Consider the following 13,676-nt stretch of genomic DNA (forward strand, 5'->3'; position numbering starts at 1 on the left):
ATCAAACGAAATGGCGCACCAAATGTCCGATGGTAAATTCCGTCCAATTCACGCAATTCCGTACACAAAATGTGTTTTTGTTCATATGAAAATCATTTCGTCATGACGCAGTTTTATTTCGTATACGAAATTATTTTTTGTCACACAAAATCAATTTTCGTCGAGACTAAATGTAATTGCGTCCACAAAATTTATTTCGTTGCGATGCAAAAATCTATTCCGTCGACGAAATCATTTTGTGTCAAAACCACAAAAAAATTTCGTTGACGAAATGATTTTGTGTCAAAACACAAAAAAATTTCGTCGACGAAATGATTTTGTGTCAAAACACAAAAAAATTTCGTCGACGAAATGATTTTGTGTCAAAAGACAAAAAAATTTCGTCGACGAAATGATTTTGTGTTTTGAGTCTTTTTGACATAAAATCATTTCGTCTCCTCTGTCTCGAAGGGGACATAAGAAGGTCGCTGATTGGCTGCACCTTGCTCAAGCTGTTTTCGCTCCGGGACGATCACACTTTTTCACAGCTCAGATTGGCATGTTGGTGAACTTATTAGCTTAGATTTCACGTTATTCATGCCTACATGAGCTGCATACAACTGCTCTAATCGGTAGGATGTGGACGGACATTGCATTCGTAAGTTCAGCTATGTTTTCGACTTCAAAATTACGTTGAAAAAAAAATGGGAATTCGTTAGTCGTTACCAAACTTGCATTTGCAAAAAGCTGTGTAACAATACTAGTCCCGTGTATTTAAGTTTATGTACTGTAGTCAGCAGACCATTGGGGGGGGGGGGGGTTGGTCTTTTCTGCACACCTAAAAAGTAAAATGGTTATGAATTATACAGGTTGAAGATATTTAGGCCTTGATCTTAATAAATAATGTAAAATTCATTCCGAGCAAAATGCTGAAAATTTCATTGAAATTGGATGACAACAAAAGTTATTGATGCCTGGCCGTACACACCCAAGGGTTCATTACATGCCGCCGCGCACAGAAAAATCAAGCCATAGAAGTCGTGTGTTGTGGACCCAAGAAGTGAGATCCCAGCACGCGCGACCCACTAGTTAGAAATCCACTGCCAAACGCGGTTCGTGGTGCAAGGTTAGTATACTAATACTAACCTCGCAATACGTGTGAGTGGGCCGTACATGCCGTATGAAACTCTAACTTAACCGTTTAGGCTACTCCACTCAGTGACTCACGCGTATTGCGAGGTAAGTATTAGTATACTAACCTCGCACCATTAACCACGTTTGGCAATGGATTTCTAACTAGTGGGTCACGCGTGCTGTGATCCCACTTCTGGTGTCCACAACACACAACTTCTATTGCTTGATTTTTCTGTGCGCGGCGGCATGTAATGAACCCTTGAGTGACTAGGCCTAAAAAAATCAGGCGATGGTTCGTATAGCCAGCCATTAAACACTCCACTATAGCCTATATGTGAAGCGGAGGTTAGCAGTAGTGAAGTGTAGTGGAGCTTACACAAACCATCACCTGCTGTACTAGTATAGTTGTGGTACTGGCCCTGGCCCCACTCATTACTAGTTCGAGGTTAGTTGCTACATATAGTTGCTACAGTAAATGTATAGATCGACTATAGTACTAACCTCGTACACCGAACTGCATTTGGCCCTGGATTTCTGTGAAGTTGGCAAACATCGCTTCATTACAATACTTGTCTTGTCTTGGGTTAAGTCGGCATATGCAGACTTGCTGTACTCCGCCAACTTTTACAGAATTAATTTTTGCCGAAACTCCTCGCTACTCACCGGGGCGCTTAGCGGTGAGTAGCCATAATACAAAAAGTCAATAGTATATTTTTAATTAAATCAAAATCATATTTAAAAAAAAAGCAAATTTGATTACTTTGGAGTTTGGACTAGAAAGTGACTTCGCGTGTCTCTTCTTTTTACGCAAATAAAAGGAAGCCAGATGGTGGCGCTAATAAATTTCACAGCCTTGATTCAGGCTCGCTTCAAATGCAGCTCCTCGGTAATTATGCCCCCGCAGACAAAGTCCGGAGGGGGCATTAAGCGTTGCCCCTGTCCGTTGATTCGCCCGCCCCCCCCCCCCCACTTGGTTTCCGCGCAATAAATCGAAATATATTTCGATTTATATATATTGATTAAAAAAATTTTGGTGTGTAGGTATGTGACACCATAGTACAGGCTAACTTTGAATTCGGAGTCTGCAGGTCCAAGGTCACAGCTCATGAAATATCAGAGTTGGTTTCCACATGATGACTTATGAAATATTCTACATATTTAAACGAATTTGAGTGTGTAGGTAGATGACACCAAAATACAGGTTAAGTTCGAATTCGTAGTCAGCAGGTCAAAGGTCACGGCTCATTAAATATGCAATTTAGTTTCCACATGATTACTTTAAAAATATTCTACATATTTAAACAAATTTGAGTGTGTAGGTAGATGATACCAATACAGGCTAAGTTCGAATTCGGAGTATGCAGGTCAAAGATCACAGCTCCTTAAAGATATCTTATGAAATATGCAACAGATTTTTAAAAAAATTGGGTGTGTAGGTAGATGATGATGATGATGCACAGCATTTTTACAGCGGCGTAACAGGGTTCGGTGGCCAGGGGGGGGGGGGGGGGCAAGAGCCAAAAATTTCCCGGTCATATCATGGTATGAATAGGCGTAATGGTGTAATAAGGCGACTATTTTGAGAAATGCAGCTCCTTGGTAATTATGCCCCCGCAGACAAAGTCCGGAGGGGGCATTAAGCGTTGCCCCTGTCCGTTGATTCGCCCGCCCCCCCCCCCCCCCACTTGGTTTCCGCGCAATAAATCGAAAATCAACTTTGAATTCGGAGTCTGCAGGTCCAAGGTCACAGCTCATGAAATATCCGAGTTGGTTTCCACATGATGACTTATGAAATATTCTACATATTTAAACGAATTTGAGTGTGTAGGTAGATGACACCAAAATACAGGTTAAGTTCAAATTCGTAGTCGGCAGGTCAAAGGTCACGGCTCATTAAATATGCAATTTAGTTTCCACATGATTACTTTTAAAATATTCTACATATTTAAACAAATTTGAGTGTGTAGGTAGATGATACCAATACAGGCTAAGTTCGAATTCGGAGTATGCAGGTCAAAGATCACAGCTCCTTAAAGATATCTTATGAAATATGCAACAGATTTTTAAAAAATTTGGGTGTGTAGGTAGATGATGATGATGATGCACAGCATTTTTACAGCGGCGTAACAGGGTTCGGTGGCCAGGGGGGGGGGGGGGGCAAGAGCCAAAAATTTCCCGGTCATATCATGGTATGAATAGGCGTAATGGTGTAATAAGGCGACTATTTTGAGAAATGCAGCTCCTTGGTAATTATGCCCTCGCAGACAAAGTCCGGAGGGGGCATTAAGCGTTGCCCCTGTCCGTTGATTCGCCCGCCCCCCCCCCCCACTTGGTTTCCGCGCAATAAATCGAAATATATTTCGATTTATATATATTGATTAAAAAAATTTTGGTGTGTAGGTACATCACACCATAGTACAGGCTAACTTTGAATTCAGAGTCTGCAGGTCCAAGGTCACAGCTCATGAAATATCCGAGTTGGTTTCCGCATGATGACTTATTAAATATTCAACAGATTTATAAAAATTATGGTGTGTAGGTAGATGACACCAAATACAGGCTAAGTTCGGAGTCGGCAGGTCAAAGGTCACGGCTCATTAAATATGCAATTTAGTTTCCGCATGATTACTTATGAAATATTCTAAATATTTAAACGAATTTGAGTGTGTAGGTAGATGACACCAAAATACAGGATAAGTTCGAATTCGTAGTCGGCAGGTCAAAGGTCACGGCTCATTAAATATGCAATTTAGTTTCCGCATGATTACTTATAAAATATTCTACATATTTAAACAAATTTGAGTGTGTAGGTAGATGATACCAATACAGGCTAAGTTCGAATTCGGAGTATGCATGTCAAAGATCACAGCTCCTTAAAGATATCTTATGAAATATTCAACAGATTTTTAAAAAATTTTGGTGTGTAGGTAGATGATGATGATGATGCACAGCATTTTTACAGCGGCGTAACAGGGTTCGGTGGCCAAGGGGGGGGGGCAAGAGCCAAAAATTTCCCGGTCATATCATGGTATGAATAGGCATAATGGTGTAATAAGGCGACTATTTTGAGAAATGCAGCTCCTTGGTAATTATGCCCTCGCAGACAAAGTCCGGAGGGGGCATTAAGCGTTGCCCCTGTCCGTTGATTCGCCCGCCCCCCCCCCACTTGGTTTCCGCGCAATAAATCGAAATATATTTCGATTTATATATATTGATTAAAAAAAATGTTGGTGCTTAGGTACATGACACCATAGTACAGGCTAACTTTGAATTCGGAGTCTGCAGGTCAAAGATCACAGCTCCTTAAAGATATCTTATGAAATATTCAACAGATTTTTAAAAAATTTGGGTGTGTAGGTAGATGATGATGATGATGATGCACAGCATTTTTACAGCGGCGTAACAGGGTTCGGTGGCCAGGGGGGGGGGGCAAGAGCCAAAAATTTCCCGGTCATATCATGGTATGAATAGGCGTAATGGTGTAGTAAGGCGACTATTTTGAGAAGGCCAGAACTTATCTTTAAAAAAAGTTGCGAGCGAGCGAAGCGAGCGAGCAATTTTTTTTAACCTTTTTAATACAAAAATCCAATTTTGTGATAGATTTTGACATGATATCCAGATAATAAATTTATTTAATTCTTCTCTCTTTAGATTCCTTTTTTGTCACGGTGGTCTGTACGCGCCACTGTGAAGAGGATTATTTGCGGCAGTAGCGTGAAGAGTAAAAAACAAAACAAAAAAACAACGAGGGGCGCAGTATAGAACATGTGCCAAAAGGCTGCTTTATATATATATATAAGTCCTGAGCGAGCGAAGCGAGCGAGAAAAAAAATCAACTTTTCATGAGAATATAACTTTGAGCTATTTTTTAACATATTCAGTAATTAAAATCATATCCTACAATACTTTTCCAACAAAAAAGGAGGTAATTCTTCCTTTTTTTTTAAATATTCCATTTTCAGTAGCCAAATAGAGATGAAAATTATCCTATTTGGGAGGGTAACCATGGACCTGGGCCTTTACTGTGTATTTACAGTAAACTCTTACTAAATGAACAAATATATAAAAAATTTGGTTTACCCTACATAATAATCCTGGGCCACTTTTAGATTGCATAGCCCGGGGGGGGGGAGGCTTTTTGGTCCCCCTCTTCAGATCACCGTCGATCGCAACGAAAACCAATACACACGTCACCATCAATGTAATCTACAAGCATGGAGCTAAGGGTGTATCGCTGATTTTACAGAATTTAAATTTATTTTTAATAAATTAATAATGCTAATTTATGCCTAAATATAGAATTCTCTGCTTTAAAGGTAAATCTCTAAATAATTCCCCAAATTCTATGATTTCTAAACAAATGTGCTCCTGAAAAAAATGGTAAATCAAATTTCTAATCTTATGTATTTTATTGGTTTTATAATTCCATACGTATTTCTTAGTTTTGGGGCCTTATGTATTTTATTGGTTTTTTTCAATGGGATCACTTCGTGGTACTATTCCAATTATAAAAAGCAAAGATTTGATTATTTTCAACCAATCAGTGCAAGAATAATGATGCATTTGTCAATTATGACTGAAAACAGAATTTCCATTGGATTAAATATGTATACAAAATAATATTTTCTAGCAATTTTTGGTCCAACATAAACTCATAAAATGTTGGGTAACTGCGTATCCGGGCGTCTCGAATTTGGTCTCAAAAGCTCTGCGAGAATTGAACGAAAAAAAAAATTGTGGTACCTCGTTTCTCATTTTGGACTTATCGTGAAAAATGTGGATAGGGGGGCTTATTAAGCCCCCCCCCCCCCCCCAGGGGCTAGATAGGGTTAATATATCATCATGAATATAAAAAAAAAAAACATTTATTTTGTTGCAAGTCACTGGAAAAGGTTTGATTCCTAAATAAATATTATTCTTCATGTATTATCAAATATTTAATTGAAAAATTTTAAGCTATCTTTTCATTCGATGTATTAAGCGCTATATAAAAGCGGATTATTATTATTATTAGGTTTTATCATAATTTTACTTTTTGAAAATTATGCTATTTTGTGACTAAGGCTACGTTTCATGTACTTTCCACCACTAATGAATAGTATACGATATCAATGGATTCTAGTTAATCCTTTTGGGTAAGATTGGAACTAACTCTGTGTTTGGTAGATAAAGTTATATGACTAACTTGTCCAAGTGTTGAGAAACGGGCCCCTGCTGAGTACATGTAGGCCTAGAGTTTTTATGCCCCCACAGACGAAGCCCAGAGGGGGCATTAAGCGTTGCCCCTGTCCGTCCCCCCCCCCCCCCCCCCCCCCACTTGGGTTTCCGCGCAATAACTCGAAAAATATTTAATGGATTTAAAAAAAATTTTGGTGTGTAGGTAGATGACCACAAAATACAGGCTAAGTTCGAATTCGGAGTCCGTAGGTCAAAGGTCACATCTCATTATATATGCAAGTCGGTTCAAAGGTCTGAATTTGTTAATTATATATATATGCATATTGGTTTCTGTATGATATTAAGTTCAATCATATTGAATGGATTTCTGATCGCGTTAAGTAGGGGCATCTGTGTCCTTTGGACACGTCAAATTTTCTTAATTATGTGTAATTGATTTTATGACATGTGTTTACATTTGCTGCAGATTCCCATTCAGCCGTTGGACTGAACCGGTACTGTAACACAGTATGGATGGTCAATATGAAGCGAGCTTCATTGAATTCTTCCAAGAGCTTTGTACTCCGTTTTGCTCATTTTGAAGATGGTAGCTTTGACAGGACTGGGCAAGTGACACGTCTTAGACAGGATGCTGTCCCAACCATATTTGATTTCCTGCCTCGTCTTCAGAAGGTAGAGTAGATCTATATCATACATGTGTTCTAAAGAAATATTTTCTCTGTATTATCTACCTTTGGTTTGATAGAACATTGCTTTAAATATTCCATTTTCAGTAGCCAAATAGAGATGAAAATTATCCTATTTGGGAGGCTAACCATGGACCTGGGCCTTTACTGTGTATTTACAGTAAACTCTTACTAAATGAACAAATATATTAAAAATTTGGTTTACCCTACATAATAATCCTGGGCTGCTTTTAGATTGCATAGCCCGGGGGGGGGGGAGGCTTTTTGGTCCCCCTCTTCAGATCTCCGTCGATCGCAACGAAAACCAATACACACGTCACCATCAATGTAATCTGCAAGCATGGAGCTAAGGGTGTATCGCTGATTTTACAGAATTTAAATTTATTTTTAATAAATTAATAATGCTAATTTATGCCTAAATATAGAATTCTCTGCTTTAAAGGTAAATCTCTAAATAATTCCCCAAATTCTATGATTTCTAAACAAATGTGCTCCTGAAAAAAATGGTAAATCAAATTTCTAATCTTATGTATTGGTTCTATAATTCCATACGTATTTCTTAGTTTTGGGGCCTTATGTATTTTATTGGTTTTTGTCTCGCCTGCATAGCAGAGCGAGACTATAGGCGCCGCTTTTCCGACGGCGGCGGCGGCGTCAACATCAAATCTTAACCTAAGGTTAAGTTTTTGAAATGACATCATAACTTAGAAAGTATATGGACCTAGTTCATGAAACTTGGGAATAAGGTTAATCAAGTATTAGTAAACATCCTGCTCGAGTTTCAGGTCACGTGACCAAGGTCAAAGGTCATTTAGGGTCAATGAACTTTGGTCAAGTTGGGGGTATTTGTTGAATTACTATCATAACTTTGAAAATTTATGGATTTAGTTCATGAAACTTGGACATTAGGTTAATCAAGTACCACTGAATATCCTGTGCGAGTTTCAGGTCACATGACCATGGTGAATGGTCATTTAAGGTCAATGAACTTTGGCCGTGTTGGGGGTATTTGTTGAATTACCATCCTAACTATGAAAGTTTATGGATCTAGTTCATAACACTTGGGATATAAGAGTAATCAAGCATCACTGAACATCCCCTGTGAGTTTCAGGTCACAAAACCAAGTCAAAGGTCAGTTAAGGTCAATAAACTTAGGCCATGTTGGGGTAATTGTTGAAGTGCCATCATAACTTTGAAAGTTTATGGATAGAGTGAATGAAATGTGGACATGGGTGTAGTTGACAGTCTTAAGTCTCCGTTCAAATGTCATTTATGGTCAATGAACGTGGTATTATGTCATTATATGAATGATGTTTTTGTGAATGATTATTTTATAGTAGTTTTCAAAGTTAGCACTGCTGCTATATTAAATTGCGTAATGCAGGCGAGACTGCCAGAGGCGTTCCTCTTGTTTTTCAATGAGATCACTTCGTGGTACTATTCCAATTATAAAAAGCAAAGATTTTATTATTTTCAACCAATCAGTGCAAGAATAATGATGCCTTTGTCAATTATGACTGAAAATAGAATTTCCATTGGATTAAATATGTATACAAAATAATATTTTTGAGCAGATTTTGATATTATGGTATTGTAGATAATGCCATGGGTAACGCGCGTGCCAATTTTCGTCGCGATTGCGAGATCAACGGCCGAGATCATAAGGGGGGCTGAATCAGCCCCCCCCCCCGTCTTCTTAGGCGTCGAAATAGCCCAGTCTATTTAGGGTTAAAGATAAATCCCTAAATAATTCCCCAAATTCTATGATTTCTAAACAAATGTGCTCCTGAAGAAATGGTAAATCAAATTTCTACTTTTATGTATTTTATTGGTTCTATAATTCCATACGTATTTCTTTGTTTTGGGGCCTTATGTATTTTATAGTTTTTTTTCAATGGGATCACTTCGTGGCACTATTCCAATTATAAAAAGCAAGATTTGATTATTTCCAACCAATTAGTGCAAGAATAATGATGCATTTGTCAATTATGACTGAAAATAGAATTTCCATTGGATTAAATATGTATACAAAATAATATTTTTGAGCAATTTTCGGTCCAACATGAACTCATAAAATGTTGCGTAACTGTGTATCTGGGCGTCTCGAATTTTGTCTAAAAGCTCTGCGAGAATTGAACGAAAAAAAAAAATTGTGGTACCTCGTTTCTCATTGTGGACTTATCGTGAAAAATGTGGATGGGGGGGGCTTATTAAGCTTATTAAGCCCCCCCCCCCAGGGGCTAGATAGGGTTAATATATCATCATGAATATTTAAAAAAAAAAACATTTATTTTGTTGCAAGTCACTGGAAAAGGTTTGATTCCTAAATAAATATTATTCTTCATGTATTATCGAATATTTAATTGAAAAATTTAAAGCTATCTTTTCATTCTTCTATCTGTTTTTGTTCAATATTTCTTATATGTTTCTTTTTTTTAATTCATTCATCTCGTACAGAGTTCATCCAAGCCAAGGAATTCCCCGAAAGAAAGACGTTTTGATTCAGCAAACAACCTCCCAGATACTGCAAAGTCTTCAGCACCTTCATTTCTCGAGGACCACTCCTACTCAATATCAGAAAGTCCAAGAGGGGTAAAGTGGAAGATAACAGCAATAATGGACTATTAAAAACTTGGAGAAGAGGCTGAAACCACACAGCAGAAGTCCCGCCGTGTACATTACTTGCTCTTAAGTTTGGACAAACATGACTCGCAAAACTTTACAACAAATAATTTACGCTATGTGCATTCTGATTATTTAAAATAGCTCAATGAAAAAGTTTACCACTGGGCATGTAACAAAAGTGCATTCATTAAATTTGAACGTGTTGCAAAAATGATGTCTTACAGTATATTCATTCTGACTTAGAATGTCAGAAGAGAAAAAAGTTTGTGAAAAGTAGGAATGACAGCAAGCTGACAGAAGAATAGAACAGGATAGAACAAGGCGATAGATATGAATGAGCTGTTGGATAGAGACAAAAAGATGAATTAAGAATGGGGGTGATAGAGAAAGAGAGACGGGTGTTGGGGGAGCCTGTGATCAATGCCTGAGAAAGCGAAGATTACCATAATTTTTTTAAGGATTTGAACAGTCAGGAAGAATCTGGGGTTTTTTTTCTGTTGGTATTTCTCAAAATACTTGTATGTTTTATGTAACGAAACGGGTATAATCCTTCGGAAGTTTCACTCACACAGAAAATATTAACTAAACAAAAGAAAAAAAGCCAAATAATTCACTGATTTTCAATTGTTCAGTAACTCTCATATCCAAAGTGCCCCCCCCCCCCCTCATTTCAATGTATTGGAGAGAGAGTATGAACGGGACATGGCTGTCTGCAGAAAAAAAAATACGGGGGGGGGGCAAAACATTTTTGGGATATGTGCAAGGGAGCGAAGCGACAGCAGAAAATTATTTTGCAATATATGCGAGAGAGCGAAATGACAGAGAAGAAAAATGCAAGAGACAAGAGATTTGGGGAATATGTGAGAGGGAGCGAAGTGACCAAGCAGAAGAAATGTAGAGGACATAAAATTGTTGGGGTATGTGAGGGAGCAAAGCAACCGATAAAAAAAGCAGGTCAAAATATTTTCGAATATGTGTGAGGAAGCGACTCGGTCACTCTTGAGCAGTAGGGACTTGTTTAAAAATAGCTTAAGAAATATGCGTTTTCTAAGCATGGTAAACACATATTGTAGGCCTACGGTAAAATTTAGGTGCTCTAAGAGTTAGATTCTGAATGAGCTGCATTTGCTGGTAAGACATGCGCAGAGGATCTTTGTCTTTCATCCATTTTCCACACTTTTCTTTTGATTTCAGTTTCCAGGCAGAAAGGCCCACCCTCCTGTGGATGCCAATGGGGCAGGGGATTATATGCTTAAAATGCCAATTTTTCTGGTTGGAATATCAAACATTATCCTGAGCTTCGCGCTCATTTTAAAAATTATGTATAAACTATTAATGCTGATAAATACATTTAGATGTGCAGTGCTCTCTTGTAAAGCAGTTTTGTACTGAAGAGGCTACCCTTGGTAAATAAAACAGAATAAATGAATAAAGAAATAAATAAAAATGATGTTTCTAATCTCAGACTTTCTTATGCCCCTCGAAAGCTCACCCATTTTTACAATTCTTTGTTTCTCTTTTGATATCTAAAGTTCCGGTTTTTCCCTTTCTATCGTGCACTATTCTAAGCCCCAGCCCCACTGGCTTCCACAGGAGGGGGGGGGGGGCTTCCCCTGAAAACTGAAATCAAACAAAAGAAATTTGAAAAATAAAAATGGATAAGAGACACAGATCCTTGCCGCATGTCTTACCAGCCAATACAGTTCATTCAGAATTTGACTCGTAAAACACCTAAATTCTACCGTAGGCCTATAATAGGTTTATTGCCATTTCGTCTACTGCCATTTTGTCCACTCATCAAATGGTATGTCATTTCATCTACCATCAGTTGTTCCTTTTCCACATCTTCCAATTACCATTTTGTCCAATAGCTAGTTCGTCTAATAACCAATTTGTCTACTTTCATTTGGTCTAATTGCATTTTTGGCCAATTTGTCCAATAGCCACTTTGTCCATTTTCATTATGTCTATTACCATTTAGTCCAATAGCCAATTGGTCTAAGGGCAAATGGCCACTGACCACTTAGTCTACTTACATTTTGTCTATGTTCCATTTGGTCCAACTGCAGTTGATCCACTGTCACTTAGTCTAAACCCATTTCATCTAACAATCATTTGGTCTAATCATCAATGGGTCCAATTGCCATCCCGGTCAATATTCGTTTTGTCTACAATCAAATAGGAATAGTCTACTACTAGCAGTCCTTCTAGTTTGGTGCCTGTGTATTGCTACCTCGACTCCTGTTGCTCTTGTGATTTGTTATTAATTTACACCTGTCGTTTGATTAATCTTTTATTAGTGTTTTTTTAAGCTCCATTGTAATACATTTTATGTTTTTATGTAATGTTCTCCCCATCCTTTCCCACTTTTCTCTCTTTTTAATTTTTTTTGTACCGTCCAAGGCTGTTATCGTTATTATTATAGTACATTTCTTGTTTATTAGTACTACATTAATTACTATTATTACAATTATTATCATTGTTATATGATGAGTGATGATTATCATTTTTAGGTGTGCATTTGTAAAAAAAAAGAAATGAGGGTAAATTCCAAATCAAAGGACCCTATTTCAATTTTATCAATTTTAACCACTCCAATTCCCCCTTTTGTGTGCGTGATGTGGTAGAGAGAGCGGGGGGGGGGGGGGTAGGAGGCTGCATGCTGTACCGCATCATTCCATTCCTGATAGCAGGCCTAGTTACATATTTTTTTATCTTCAGGAATTTCAAGGTATATTTAAGAAGTCATTTCGTCCCCCCCCCCCGGATGATGCATTATATTTGTATTAGACAACATGGCTATTGGACCAATTGGCTATTAGACTAAATGACTATTGGACGATTTGAGAATTGGACGAACTGGGCGATTTGGTTGTTAGACAAACTGATTATCGGACCTAATGGGTGGTGGACGAAATGATAGACGAAATGACAATTATCCGGTAGATAATTTGGATATTGGACCAACTGATATTAGCCAACATGGCTTGGACTAAATGAACATTGGACGAACTGATTAATGGAGATGGCATTAGCCTTAATAGAATTAGACTAAATGGGTGGTAAACGAAATTGCTATTGGACGAAATGGCATTTATAGACAAAATGAAGGTAGACCATGTGGTGAGTGGACTGTATGGCAGTAGACGAATTGGCAATTTACCTTAAAATATGGGTTTACCATTCTTAGAAAACGCATGTTTCCTAAAACAAGTCCCTACCGCTCGGGAGTGAATGTGTCGCTCCCTCGCACATATTCCAAAATATTTTGACTGACCCTGGGTAAATAAAATAAACAATTACAAAAACAAAAATGTTGTTTTTAATCTGAGACTTTTTAATGCCCCTCGAAAGTTCACCTGCTTTCTCACTCTCCCCCTCTCTATCTTTGTTTTTATTCATTTTCATTTTACAATTCTTTCTTTCTCTTTTGATATCTATAAAGTTCAGATTCACCATTTCTAACTTGCACTATTCCAAGCCCCCGCCCCATTGGTATCCACAGGAATGGGGGGAGGGGGGGCTTACCCCCTGGAAAATAAATTCAAACAAAAGAAAAATGTGAAAATAAAAATGGATAAAGACAAATAATCCTCTGCGCATGTCTAACCAGCCAATACAGTTCATTCAGAATTTAACTCTTACAACACCTAAATTCTACCATATTATCAGTTTACCATGATTATAGAAAACGCATATTTCCTATGCCATTTTTAAACAAGTCCCTATCGCTCGGGAGTGAACGTGTCGCGCACCAGCACAAATTTGAAAAATATTTTGATTGACCTGCTTTCTGGTTTTTTTTATCGGATGCTTTGCTCCCTCACACATACCACAATTTTTGTCCCTCTTTCCTTTTACTTCTGCTTGGTCACTTTGCTCCCTCTCACATATTCTCGAAATATTTTGGCCCCTGCATTTGTTCTTCTCGTCACTTTGCTCTCTCACATATATCCCCAGAATAATTTTTCTGCTCGGTCGCTTCGCTCCCTTGAACATATCCTAAAAATGTTTTGCTCCCCCTGCATTTTTTTCTGCAGACAGCCAATCCATTTCTCATCCAACCTCTCTCT

General features: G+C 38.0%; 1 long non-coding RNA gene across 1 annotated transcript; it reads left to right on the forward strand.

Moving 5' to 3' along the window:
- The first annotated feature begins 409 nt into the window (after positions 1-409).
- Positions 410-9,814, forward strand: LOC135157322 (uncharacterized). The gene is made up of 3 exons (XR_010296328.1): positions 410-637; positions 6,758-6,963; positions 9,436-9,814. It is a non-coding gene; the product is annotated as an uncharacterized LOC135157322 (long non-coding RNA).
- Positions 9,815-13,676: the final 3,862 nt, after the last annotated feature.

The sequence above is a fragment of the Lytechinus pictus genome, chromosome 17, assembly GCF_037042905.1.
Source record: "Lytechinus pictus isolate F3 Inbred chromosome 17, Lp3.0, whole genome shotgun sequence".
NCBI classification, from domain to species: domain Eukaryota; kingdom Metazoa; phylum Echinodermata; class Echinoidea; order Temnopleuroida; family Toxopneustidae; genus Lytechinus; species Lytechinus pictus.